Here is an 11,764-nt window from a genome sequence, read left to right as displayed (position 1 = left end):
GGCATCAGGTGCTTTAAAGATCTTTTTACAGAGAACTGCTTTGCATCATTTGAACTGTATGTGAGGTTTAACTTACCCAACACTCATTTCTTCAGATATTTGCAAATTAGACATTTTATCAGCCCTTTGTTATCAAACTTCCGAGGCACCCGACACAAATGTTGTTGACATATTTCTCTGCATGAATCCATTGGGCAAAGGTCTAATATCCACTATTTGTGACAATTGTGTTCTGAGGCGAGCCCCGCTTGACAAAATTAAAACTGCCTGGGAGCAAAGTTTAAATTTTTCACTGTCAGACGATGTATGGGATTCAGTTCTCAAGTAAGTTCTCAATCTTTTTATGTGCCCACCACTGCCTGTTAGTGTTCAAGGTCGTATACAGGGCCCATATGTCTAAAACTAAATTATCTCACATTTACCCAGATGTTAATCCCTGCTGTGACAAATGTAAAAGGGGCGAGGCTTCCCTTATTCATGTGTACTGGACATGCCATAGCTTGGAAAAATACTGGAAAGATGTTTTCCAAATTCTATCCCAAATACTTAATTACAATCTGGAACCCAACCCTTTGATTGCTCTTTTCAGCACCTCCAGAGAGGGGGACACATACCTACCTCCGACCAAACGTCGCATACTGTCTTTTGCCTCTCTTTTGGCCAGGCGTGCAGTCTTACTCAGGTGGAGGGATGCTGCCCCACCCACCCATGCTCAGTAGCTTAGGGACATCATGTCCAGTCTATACCTTGAGAAGATCCATTATTCAACTCTCAATTCGGACATAAAGTTCTAAAAGGTGTGAGGACCCTTTCTTGAATATTTTCAGAATTCCCAGCCAAACTAAAGGTTCACCCCTTCTTCCTTTCCTCTGCTCTTCTCCGGTAAAATTCTATGAACTCGGACTTGTAAACGTACAACTGTTTATGTGTTAGGAAAATACACCTTCTCTATACCAATGCAGCTCTGTGGGGATAAAGGTTCTGTTTAACCCTTTTTGCTAATGCAATGGTGGCTTGGAAATGGGAATTGGGAGGGGTAGGTCAGGGCAGGGAGGCAACCAAAGCCTGATTGTACTATGGGTGCATCTCTTTCATAGGTGTGAATTGTACTTTTGTTATGTACTGCACAAACCTCCTTTGTTCTGTGCTTTCTTGATTTAAAAAAACAATAAAAATATTGCTGGGGAAAAAAAGAGTATGACTATAGAAAAATTACACTGTAAATGATACTGAATATTTTCCTGGAATCCAGTCTTATGACCCTTGCTTAACTTGTGGTGAGGCAGTGCAAGATTTAAAAAGAACTCAGGGGCTTTTTGGACCTTTTAGTGGGCATAGAAAGCTACTGCAGTGAGAATAAGTCTAGTTGTCTGGTATGTCCTCCCTATGAGATGTGGGACCTCCAGTCTCCTTGATAACTACATCTGCATGAGGTGCATCCAGCTGCAGCTCTTTACAAACCGTTCTGGGAAACTTGAGCTGCAGATGGATGACCTTTGGCTGAATGAAGAGGTGATAGATAGGAGTTACAGGGAGGTAGTCACCCTAAGTTGCAGGAGGCAGGTCAATGTGTGTCTGTCAGGTAGGGAAATGGAATACATTGACAGTAATGATAGGGGATTCCATATTTAGAGGAGCAGACAGGAGATTCTGCGGATGTAAAAGAGATTCCTGAATGTTATGTTGCCTCTCAGATTCCAGGGTCAGAGTCAGTCTCTGATTCTCTAATTCACATCATTCTAAAGGGGAAGGGGCAGGGTGAATAGTTGGAAGTCTTGGTACATATTTCTAGCAATGACAGGTAAGAAAAGGGATGAAGTCCTGAAAAGATAATTATAGGGGGGGGGGGGGGGTTACATAAAAAGCTGAAAAGCAGGACCTCACAAGAAGCAATCTCTGGATTACTGCTTGTGCCACAAGCCAGTGAGGATAAGAATAGGATGATTTGGCAGATAACTATATGGTTGAGGGATTGGTTTTCCTTCTCCAAGATGAGCTGCCAACCACAGCTGATGAGTCCCACCTGCCCTAAGCGACATTTAAAGGCGTCAGTAACACACCTTTGCCCCTTCTCCTGTCAGTAGAAACTGTTCTGCTGGGCTTAGTAGCTGAGCTGCACATGAAAGCCAGGAGATGGACTTGGTTGTCAGAGGTTTTTGAGATGCATACTATTGGTAGAATACTGGTAATATTGGTACTATTGGGGAGCTTGTCCCCGTTACCACCCCTGGCTATAACAACCACTGTAAAGGGACTCTGAAGTCCTTGAGCAGGATTCCCTAAAGGCTAAGTTTCAGGTTGAGTCAGTGGTAAGGAATGAAAATGTAATGTTAACATAATTTTGAGAGAACTTAGAATATAAGAGCAAGGATGTAATAGTGAGGCTTTGTAAGGCAGTGTGGAATATTGTGAGCAGTTTTGGGCCCCTTATATGATAAAGGATGTGCTGGCATTTCAGAGGCCCAATAGAGGTTCACAAGAAAGATCCTGGGATTGAAAGTGTATATGTATGGTGGCTCTGGGCCTGTAATTGCTGGAGTTAAGGAAAATGAAGGGGGTTCTCAGAAGCCTATCAAATATTGAAAGGCCGAGATAGTGGACATAGAGAGGATCTTTCCCATAGTGGGGCAGTCTAGAACCAGAGTGCACAGTCTCAGAATAGAAGCAATCCATTCAGAACAGAGATGGGGAGGAATTTCTTTAGCCAGAGAGTGGTGAATCGGTGGAATTCAATGCCACAGACATCTCTGAAGGCCAAGTCATTTTGTGTATTTAAAGGTGGCGGTTGATAGGTTCTTGATTAGTTGGGCATCGAAGGTCATGGGGAGAAGGCAGGAGAATGGGGTAGAGATAGATTATAAATTAGCCATGATCGAATGGCACAGCAGACCTGATAGGCCATATGGCCTAATTCTGCTCGTATGTCTTATGGTCTAACACTGGGCTTTGCAAACAAGCTGCCTTCATTCTGATTTCCCCATTAAAAAGTTTGGAGCTGCCACCATGATATGATGTTATGAAAATATTCATTGGTATTTACAGCTGGCTCTGTTTCACAGAATGGGGGTCATCCTCTAAACCTCATAGTTTGGAGTTTGATAACTACTTCTTGATAGCCATTGTGGTAATATCCATAAGCTTTCTGCAATGATACATGCCTTCAGAGTGAGATAAATGAGTAACCCAAAGAAGGATTTGATGTGAAGAAATAATGATATCACTTTTGCACTGTTCAGACAATTAATAATTAAATCCTTACAAGATTTTCTTTGAAAGGAACCATGAGAAAACTTCAAAATCAAAGCACTGATAACATTTTTTATGAAGTTCTCTGATGAAGGGTCAGTGACCTGAAATATTAACTTGTTTTCTCTACCCACAAATGGGATCTGACCTGCTATATATTTCCAGCATCTGCATTTTTTTTTTACTTTTAGGATGTTAGGATGTGAGAATATTCTGTGGTGTGAGGTTACTGGTGCAAAGAGAAAGTAATTCAGGAAAACAAATGGAATCTGGCCTCCAAGGTTATCTTGGTATATGTATCTGTATGAACTGGCCTCCTTAAATTTAACTCTGTGCTGACTTGTCCTGTGTGCCAGTGGAGGTATTCACTACAGTGTTTTCTGCTATCCTCTACATTACATTGATCTTCTATTGTTAAATCAAATTCAACCAATACATACAAGCTTTGCAGTCTCAAAACTTTGGTTTTAAAGGCCTCCCACCTACCAAGTACTGCTTTACCAGAAAACAACCTGTCCCAATCCACACATGCCAGATCATTTTTAATACCATCAAAATTGGCCTTTCTTCAATTTAAAGTCTCAGCCTGCAGACCAGAACTATCTTTTTGCATATTTACTTTAAAACTGATGGCACTGTGGTCACTCAATGCAAACTGTTCTCCTACACAAACTTCTATCACCTGCCCTGGGTCATTACCTTATAGCAGATCCAGTATTGCACAGTCTCTTGTTGGGACTTCTATGTACTGATTAAGGAAACTTTCCTGAAAACATTTGACAAATTCTATACCACCTAGTCCTTTGACAGTACGTGATTCCCAGTCAATATGTGGAAAGTTAAAATCACCTGCTATAACAATCTTATGTTTCTTGCAACAGTCCTGTGATTTCTACGAAATTGATCCTTTAAAGTCCTCAGACTGTTGGGAGGTCTGTAATATAGCCTGATTAACGTGGTCATGTCTTTCTCATTTTGCAGTTCTGCCCATAATGCCTCCCTTCTCCTTTTAGTCTGTCACCCAATTTTCTGTGTCCTGCACCCTGGGTGTAACTACCTCTTTACGTGTCCTATCTATGTATCTATCTGCCTTTCTTTTTGTCCTCAGCCTCCAGAATGATCCAGAGCTCATCCAGTTCCAGCTCCTTAACATGGATTGTTAGAAGTTGCAGCTGGATGCGGGTGTATTTGTTAGGGACATTGGAGGTCTCCCTGCCTTCCACTATCCTGCCTGTCATCTTTACTGTCCTAACTGAGCAAATATAAAGAAGGGAAGCTTTAACTACAGCGTTTTGTTTTTGCCTTCTCTGACTGAAGCCTCTTTTTGCTGTAGGCTCGAAGAGCTAAAGCCTCACAATCTCCACTCTGACAATGGCTGCTGAGAAGATGGCCATTCTGCTGGCCCCTGCTTTAATTTGTTCTCGCAAATCAATCATAAATGCCCATTGGTCAAAGCTCCAAAAACTGCCATAAGTTACTGCCTTTAATAGTCAATCAGCAAACCTGAGTGAATTACATCAAGCTTCTGATCTCTCTGATTGGTCGCTGGCCAAAGAACGTATCCTTTTCAAGAGACAACTTCAGAATAGAAGGGTGGCCGAATGCCACTGCTTTGATTCTGACATTTTCTCCATGAATCTTAAAGCAAGACCTCACATGGCTTTAATTATTGAATACAGTTACAAGCTATTGTTTTATTTGCCAATCTTTGCACTGTCCTACTCTAGTGCTTAACATGTTTGTTATTACCATATACACTCAGTGCCCACTTTATTAGGCACATCTGTTCTTTAATGCAAATATCTAATCAGCCCATCATGTGGCAGCAGCTTAATGCATAAAATCGTGCAATCATAGTCAAGAGATTCAGTTGATCAAACCAACTATCAGAATGGAGAAGAAATGGGATCTAAGAACAGGGTGGCTTGAGCTGATCTCCTGGGATTCACACATACAACGGTTTCTAGAGTTTACAAAAATTGGCGTCAGAAACACACAAATAAAACATCGAGTGAGCAGCATTTCTGTGGGTAAAAACTCCGTGCTATTGAGAGATCAGATGAGAATGGCCAGAACGGTTCAAGCTGACAGGAAGGCGACAGTAACTCCAATAACCACGTGTTACAACAGTGCTGTGCAGAAGACTGTCTCTGAACACATATGTCATTCAGACAATGAATGGGCTGCAGCAGCAGAAGACCATGAACATATACTCAGTGGCCACTTCACTGGGTACGGAGATAACTAATAAAGTGACCATTGCATGTATACTTAATTCAGCAGCTTCAGGCGGACAAGGAACTTCATTGCACTCTGGTGTATATGACAACAAACTAATCAATCTAAAACGCTAATGATTTATTGAATAAAGCATACATTCTATTTTTGCCATTTTAATTATCAGTTTAATTCATTATCTATATTAAAACTATAACTAAGTCGTTACTTTTTTAAAAAATTGAATGTTAACAAGGTTACACGTTTTGCAAAAACCAATTATTCCATGCAGAATCCCTAATGAGCCCATGCTTGAATTATTTTTACCGCCGAAATTGAAAGGAATATGTGAACTGCATAGGGCTATTCATAGTCAAGCTATATCGACAAAGGGGAGATAATTTTTTTCTCCAAAAATACTTTATTCAAGAATATTACAAAATAGTTATTTACATAGAGAAAACCATTCGCTATATCTGAATTCTTATACAATAAATAATGCGTTGGCTCTCTGTTCCTATTCAAATTAAAGATGTTTACAATAAACCATTCATTGACTCTCATTCCTTTACCGGAGTCCCTTTACGGTCTATACATTTCCAGCTTCTCCTGGGGCACCATGTTGACTCATTTATCCATACCGCTGATGCCATTCTCCTCCCCACCTGACCCCTCCCTCTCCCGCGGGTGATGAACCCTAAACTGTGGCCCTTTCCCAACGGGCCTTCACGGTGGCTGCACCAAGCCCGAGTGCATCCCTCAGCACTCATCCACGGACATCTCGATGTGCTGGTAGACCATCAAGTTTCGGGCTGACCAAAGAGCGTCCTTCACCGAGTTGATGATCTGCCAGCAGCATCAGTCTCTGTGTGTCCCCCCGGGAACGGCCAGTAAATCAGGGAGTCCTCAGTTACGCAGCTGCTGGGCATGAATCTTCACACCATCCCTTCCATCCTCCCTCACACCTTTTTCGCGAACCCACAGTGAGGGAAGATAAATGAACCAGTAGCCGCGAGCTACGACCCCGCCAGAAATGACCTCCGTAACAATCAGGTCTGACTTGGTTGGCGATTGATGACGTTTGTTGTTTGTGACGATGAGTAGGACCAGTAACTTGTGAAATGTTCCCCACTCTGTTATTTGGAGTGTGGGACAAAGAAAAGCGGGTAAGACGGGAACGATATCAGTGTCACTTACACGTTGTAAAATGCTGTGTCAAAGAAAATGAGTTTTCTTTTCCCCATGAATGCTTCCCGTTACTTTTTTAAAAGTATTTTACTTGTCTATTTTCCCATCAGAACAGTTAAAACTATTTCTGCGTGGCTCTCGAATTTATATTCTATTGGCGAGTTTCAAAGGGCTTTAAGTATCACTAGAACAAAACGGAACATAGAGCGGTACAGCACTAAGAATTCGGCCCATGTTGTGTTGATCTTGATGCCAATTTATACTACATCTCCTGTGTATCATCCATATCCCTCCATTTACTTCATGTGTATATCTGAAAGCGTCTTAAACTCGACCAAACTGCTTGCTTCTACAATTACCGTGATAACCCATACCTATCACTCTTGGCTTAAAAAAGCTTACCCACCCCGCCTTGAAAACATTTTACCCTGTGAAAAAGATTCTGTCTACGTTATCTATGCCTCTCATAATTTTAATTCTCCTGTCAGGCTTCAATGTCTAAGAAAACGACTCATATTTGTCCCACATTTCCTTATAGTTCATTCCCTCAAATCTAGGTAGAATCGCGGTAAATCTCTCAGCGCCGTTTCCAATCTCCACACCCGATCAGAACTGCACACAACACACCTTGTGCGACCATATAGTGTCATATAGCTTCTTAACAAGACTCTTTTCATTGATAAATCATTTTGAAAGTGTAACTAGGGGAGATTTGCCTTGTTCATTTGCAAAACAAATCTCCAGTGATTATGTGCTGTAAAGCGGTCTCCTTAAAACAATGAGGAAATCTGCAGATGCTGGAAATTCAAACAACACCACACACAAAATGCTGGTAGAACACAGCAGACCAGGCAGCATCTATAGGGAGAAGCGAAGTCCACGTTTCGGGCCGAGACCCTTCGTCAGGACTAACTGAAAGGAAAGATAGTAAGAGATTTGAAAGTAGGAAATGCGAAATGATAGGAGTAGATCGGAGGGGGTGGGATGAAGCTAAGAGCTGGAAAGGTGATTGGCGAAAGTGATACAGAGCTGGAGAAGGGAAAGGGATCATGGGATGGGAGGCCTCAGGAGAAAGAAAGTGATGGGGAGGGGGAGCACCAGAGGGAGATGGAGAACAGGCAAACAACTAAATATGTCAGGGATGGTGTAAGAAGGGGAGGAGGGGCATTAACGGAAGTTAGAGAAGTCAATGTTCATGCCATCAGGTTGGAGGCTACCCAGCCGGTATATAAGGTGTTGTTCCTCCAACCTGAGTTTAGATTCATTTTGACAATAGAGGAGGCCATGGATAGACATATCAGAATGGGAATGGGACGTGGAATTAAAATGTGTGACCACTGGGAGATCCTGCTTTTTCTGGCGGACTGAGCGTAGGTGTTCAGCGAAACGGTCTCCCAGTCTGCGTCGGGTCTCACCAATATATAAAAGGCCACACTGGGAGCACCGGACGCAGCATACCACACCAGCCGACTCACAGGTGAAGTCTGGGGCCCTGAATGGTGGTGAGGGAGGAAGTGTAAGGGCAGGTGTAGCACTTGTTCCATTTACAAGGATAAGTGCCAGGAGGGAGATCGGTGGGAAGGGATGACGGGGACGAGTTGACAAGGGAGTCGGGTAGGGAGCGATCCCTGCGGAAAGCAGAAAGGGGGGGGATGGAAAAATGTGTTTGGTAGTGGGATCCCATTGGCGGTGGCGGAAGTTACGGAGAATTATATGTTGGACCTGGAGGCTGGTGGGGTGGTAGGTAAGGACAAGGGGAACCCTATCCCGAGTGGGGTGGCGGGTGGATGGGGTGAGGGCAGATGTGCGGGAAATGGGAGAGATGCGTTTGAGAGCAGAGTTGATGGTGGACGAAGGGAAGCCCCTTTGCTTAAAAAAGGAAGACATCTCCTTCGTTCTGGAAAGAAAAGCCTCATCCTGAGAGCAGATGCGACGGAGACGGAGGAATTGTGAGAAGGGGATAGCCTTTTTGCAAGAGACAGAGTGGGAAGAGGAATAGTCCAGGTAGCTGTGAGAGTCTGTAGGTTTATAGTAGATATCAGTAGATAGGCTGTCTCCAGAGATGGAGACAGAAAGATCAAGAAAGGGGAGGGAGGTGTCGGAAATGGACCAGGTAAATTTGAGGACAGGGTGAAAGTTGGAGGCAAAGTTAATGAAGTCGACGAGCTCAGCATGCGTGCAGGAGGCAGCACCAATGCAGTCGTCGATGTAGCGAAAGAAAAGAGGGGTATGGATACTGGTATAGCCTTGGAACATGGACTGTTCCACAAAGCCAACAAAAAGGCAGGCATAACTGGGACCCATACAGGTGCCCATGGCTACACCCTTGGTTTGGAGGAAGTGGGAGGAGCCAAAGGAGAAATTATTGAGAGTAAGAACTAATTCCGCTAGACGGAGGAAAGTGGTGGTAGAGGGGATTTGGTTAGGTCTGGAATCCAAAAAAAATCGAAGAGCTTCGAGACCATCTCGGTGGGGGATGGAGGTATATAGGGACTGGATGTCCATGGTGAAAATAAGACGGTGGGGGCCAGGGAACTTAAAATCATTGAAAAAATTCAAAGCATGAGAAGTGTCACGAACATAGATGGGAAGAGATTGAACAAGGGGGGGATAAGACAATGTATCTGTTCGATTACAGGAAGATCAGTAGTACTGTATTTGATTTAACTAGCTGCAGCTTGCCTTTCTGCAACAAACATCCTTAATTTGAAATAATCTTTTAAAATTTGGAGTCACTGTATCTCATAGCACCAACTTTCCTCACAGGTGCATGTAAAAGACCTCAACGTCACTATGTGAACATGTGCAATCCGAGTTGACTTTTGTGAGCTGCTAATAAAATAGATATATATTTGCTAAATCACTAGATTTGTGTCACAGTTCTTGTAAAACAGAAAATACCAAGTGCATTCAGTAGGTCAGCAGCAGTCCTCGGAGAGAGAAACAGTCAAACGTTTCAGATTAATGACCCTTCATCAGAACTGGAAAAGTTCATGAAAACTACCAGATTTTAAGCTGTAGGTAGAGGGAAGGGTGAAGAGGACATAGGAAATAGTTGTATTAGAGTAGACACTAAATTTGTCTTTAAAATTTTAAAGGAAGGTGAAGGAAGTACAGTAGTGATAGGGGACTCTATAAATAGTCAGAGGGTCAGACAGGCGATTCTGTGGATGAAGGAAAGAAACTCGGATGGTAGTTTGCCTCCCAGGTGCCAGGGTTCGGGATGTTTTGGATCGCGTCCAAGATACCCTGCGGTGGGAGGGAGAACAGCTAGAGGTCGTGGTACAACAACACACACAAAGTGCTGGTGTAACACAGCAGGCCAGGCAGCATCTATAGGGAGAAGCGCTGTCGACATTTCGACCGTTCCTGACGAAGAGTCTCGACCCAAAACGTCGACAACGCTTCTCCCTATAGATGCTGCCTGACCTGCTGTGTTCCACCAGCATTTTGTGTGTGTTGTTGTTTGAATTTCCAGCATCTGCAGATTTCCTCGTGTTTGGTCGTGGTACTGTTACGTAACCTCATAACCAGGTAACTTACCAGCAAAGATAGCGGGATCAGCTGAGTCGGATGCTACTATTTTCAAACGTTTTATTCAAAAAGGGGCACAAACATATGGTTAATACAAATCATTCAGATCATATACATCGTCAAAACTCAATCTAAAACACCGGTGTAATAATAATCAATCAGAAATAAGCTCTATAGTTGTCTAGGGGTAATACTGAGTCCAATTGAAATATAAAGAGTCACTCAGAAGTTTGCAGGCTTTTCCCTTTTGGGAACCGCTGGGGTTTTCACGTTGTAGAGAGAGAGAGATGATTTAGAAAGGATAAACACTTGCCCGTTGTCTTTACAGAGCAAATCCTTGGAATCAGGGGAGCAGGTTTCCCCGTTGGTAGTTAAAAGCAGTCTTCCGTTGGTTCTAGCCACAGATTCAAAATTTGGAATCTAATGCACGTGGCTTCCTTCAAAATGCCTTCCCGCTCCCACGGGAATCGGTATCGTGCTTCCTTGGTGTCTCCTGGGTGCGTCTGAGGGTTTCCCCCCCTCAGACCCTCCTTTATACTTCTTCACGGGATCGCAGGTGTCAATCAGGTTGCAGGTGATGCGATCTCTCTCTCAACCAGCCCACTTTGCCCGAGGGCTTTTCACGTGGTCTCCATGAGACAATAGTCAATATCGCCTTTATTCTGCTTCTTGGGAGAACGCGGTCTTCCGCACGTCTCTCTCTCTCTCTCCCATTTCCTGTGTCTATACAGCACGTCTCTTTCTCTCTTGGGTCAGTTGACCCCCCCTTGACTAGGGCTCTTGCGATTCTCACAAAGGAGGGGGCCGAGGGCATAACACCTCCCCCCATAGCAGGTTTTTAACCAGCGGTTAAAAACAGGTTGGTACAGGACTTTTTTTTTAAGCTACATACTACACAAGCTTTTCTCTTCACAGAGTACTACTGTTATACATTCAAGTCAGTATCTAAACAGGTAACAAGTACAGTGCCCCTTTCTTTAATACCTTAACCTCACATGCCATACTAAAGTCTGGTAGCATCAAACTTCGGCTCAATAACCACCTTATTTATTTGCTTTCTTCAGCAACATAACTAAGGAGGTGTGATCTTAGCTTAGGTGCATCTACAAAAGTTTATACAAATACTAATCGTTTCGGTCGTGGTATTTCACCGGCAGGTCTCCCAAGGGGTGGTCTTTATTATTCACAGGCTTTGGCGCGAACCCGTACAACCGGCGTTGTGATTTACAAAGGGCATTTCTATTACCCATCGCCTTTTCCCGGTGAGTCCCCCCGTTGGGACTGCGAGTAATTTGGCAAGGTACTCCCCCGCCTTTCCTTCCCACAAGGGTTATTCTCTTAACTCCGCATCCACCCAGGTAGTTAGCCCTTCTGCCAAGACCATACAGGCTGATGTGTTTCAGGGCGAACCTTTCCCCCGGCCGCATTTAAATTTCGGCTTCCTCGCAGCGCTTTCTTGAATAACAATAGCGTGTGAGGCACCTTTACATTCCAAATCAACCCGTAATCGGTGTGTAGGCATCATTTTAGACTTTAACCTTTTTCCCTTCGAGTTGGGAACTACAGATTTACCGTTCTC

This window comes from Hemitrygon akajei, chromosome 2, assembly GCF_048418815.1.
Source record: "Hemitrygon akajei chromosome 2, sHemAka1.3, whole genome shotgun sequence".
Lineage (NCBI taxonomy): Eukaryota > Metazoa > Chordata > Chondrichthyes > Myliobatiformes > Dasyatidae > Hemitrygon > Hemitrygon akajei.
Note: the sequence above shows the minus strand (reverse complement) of the source record.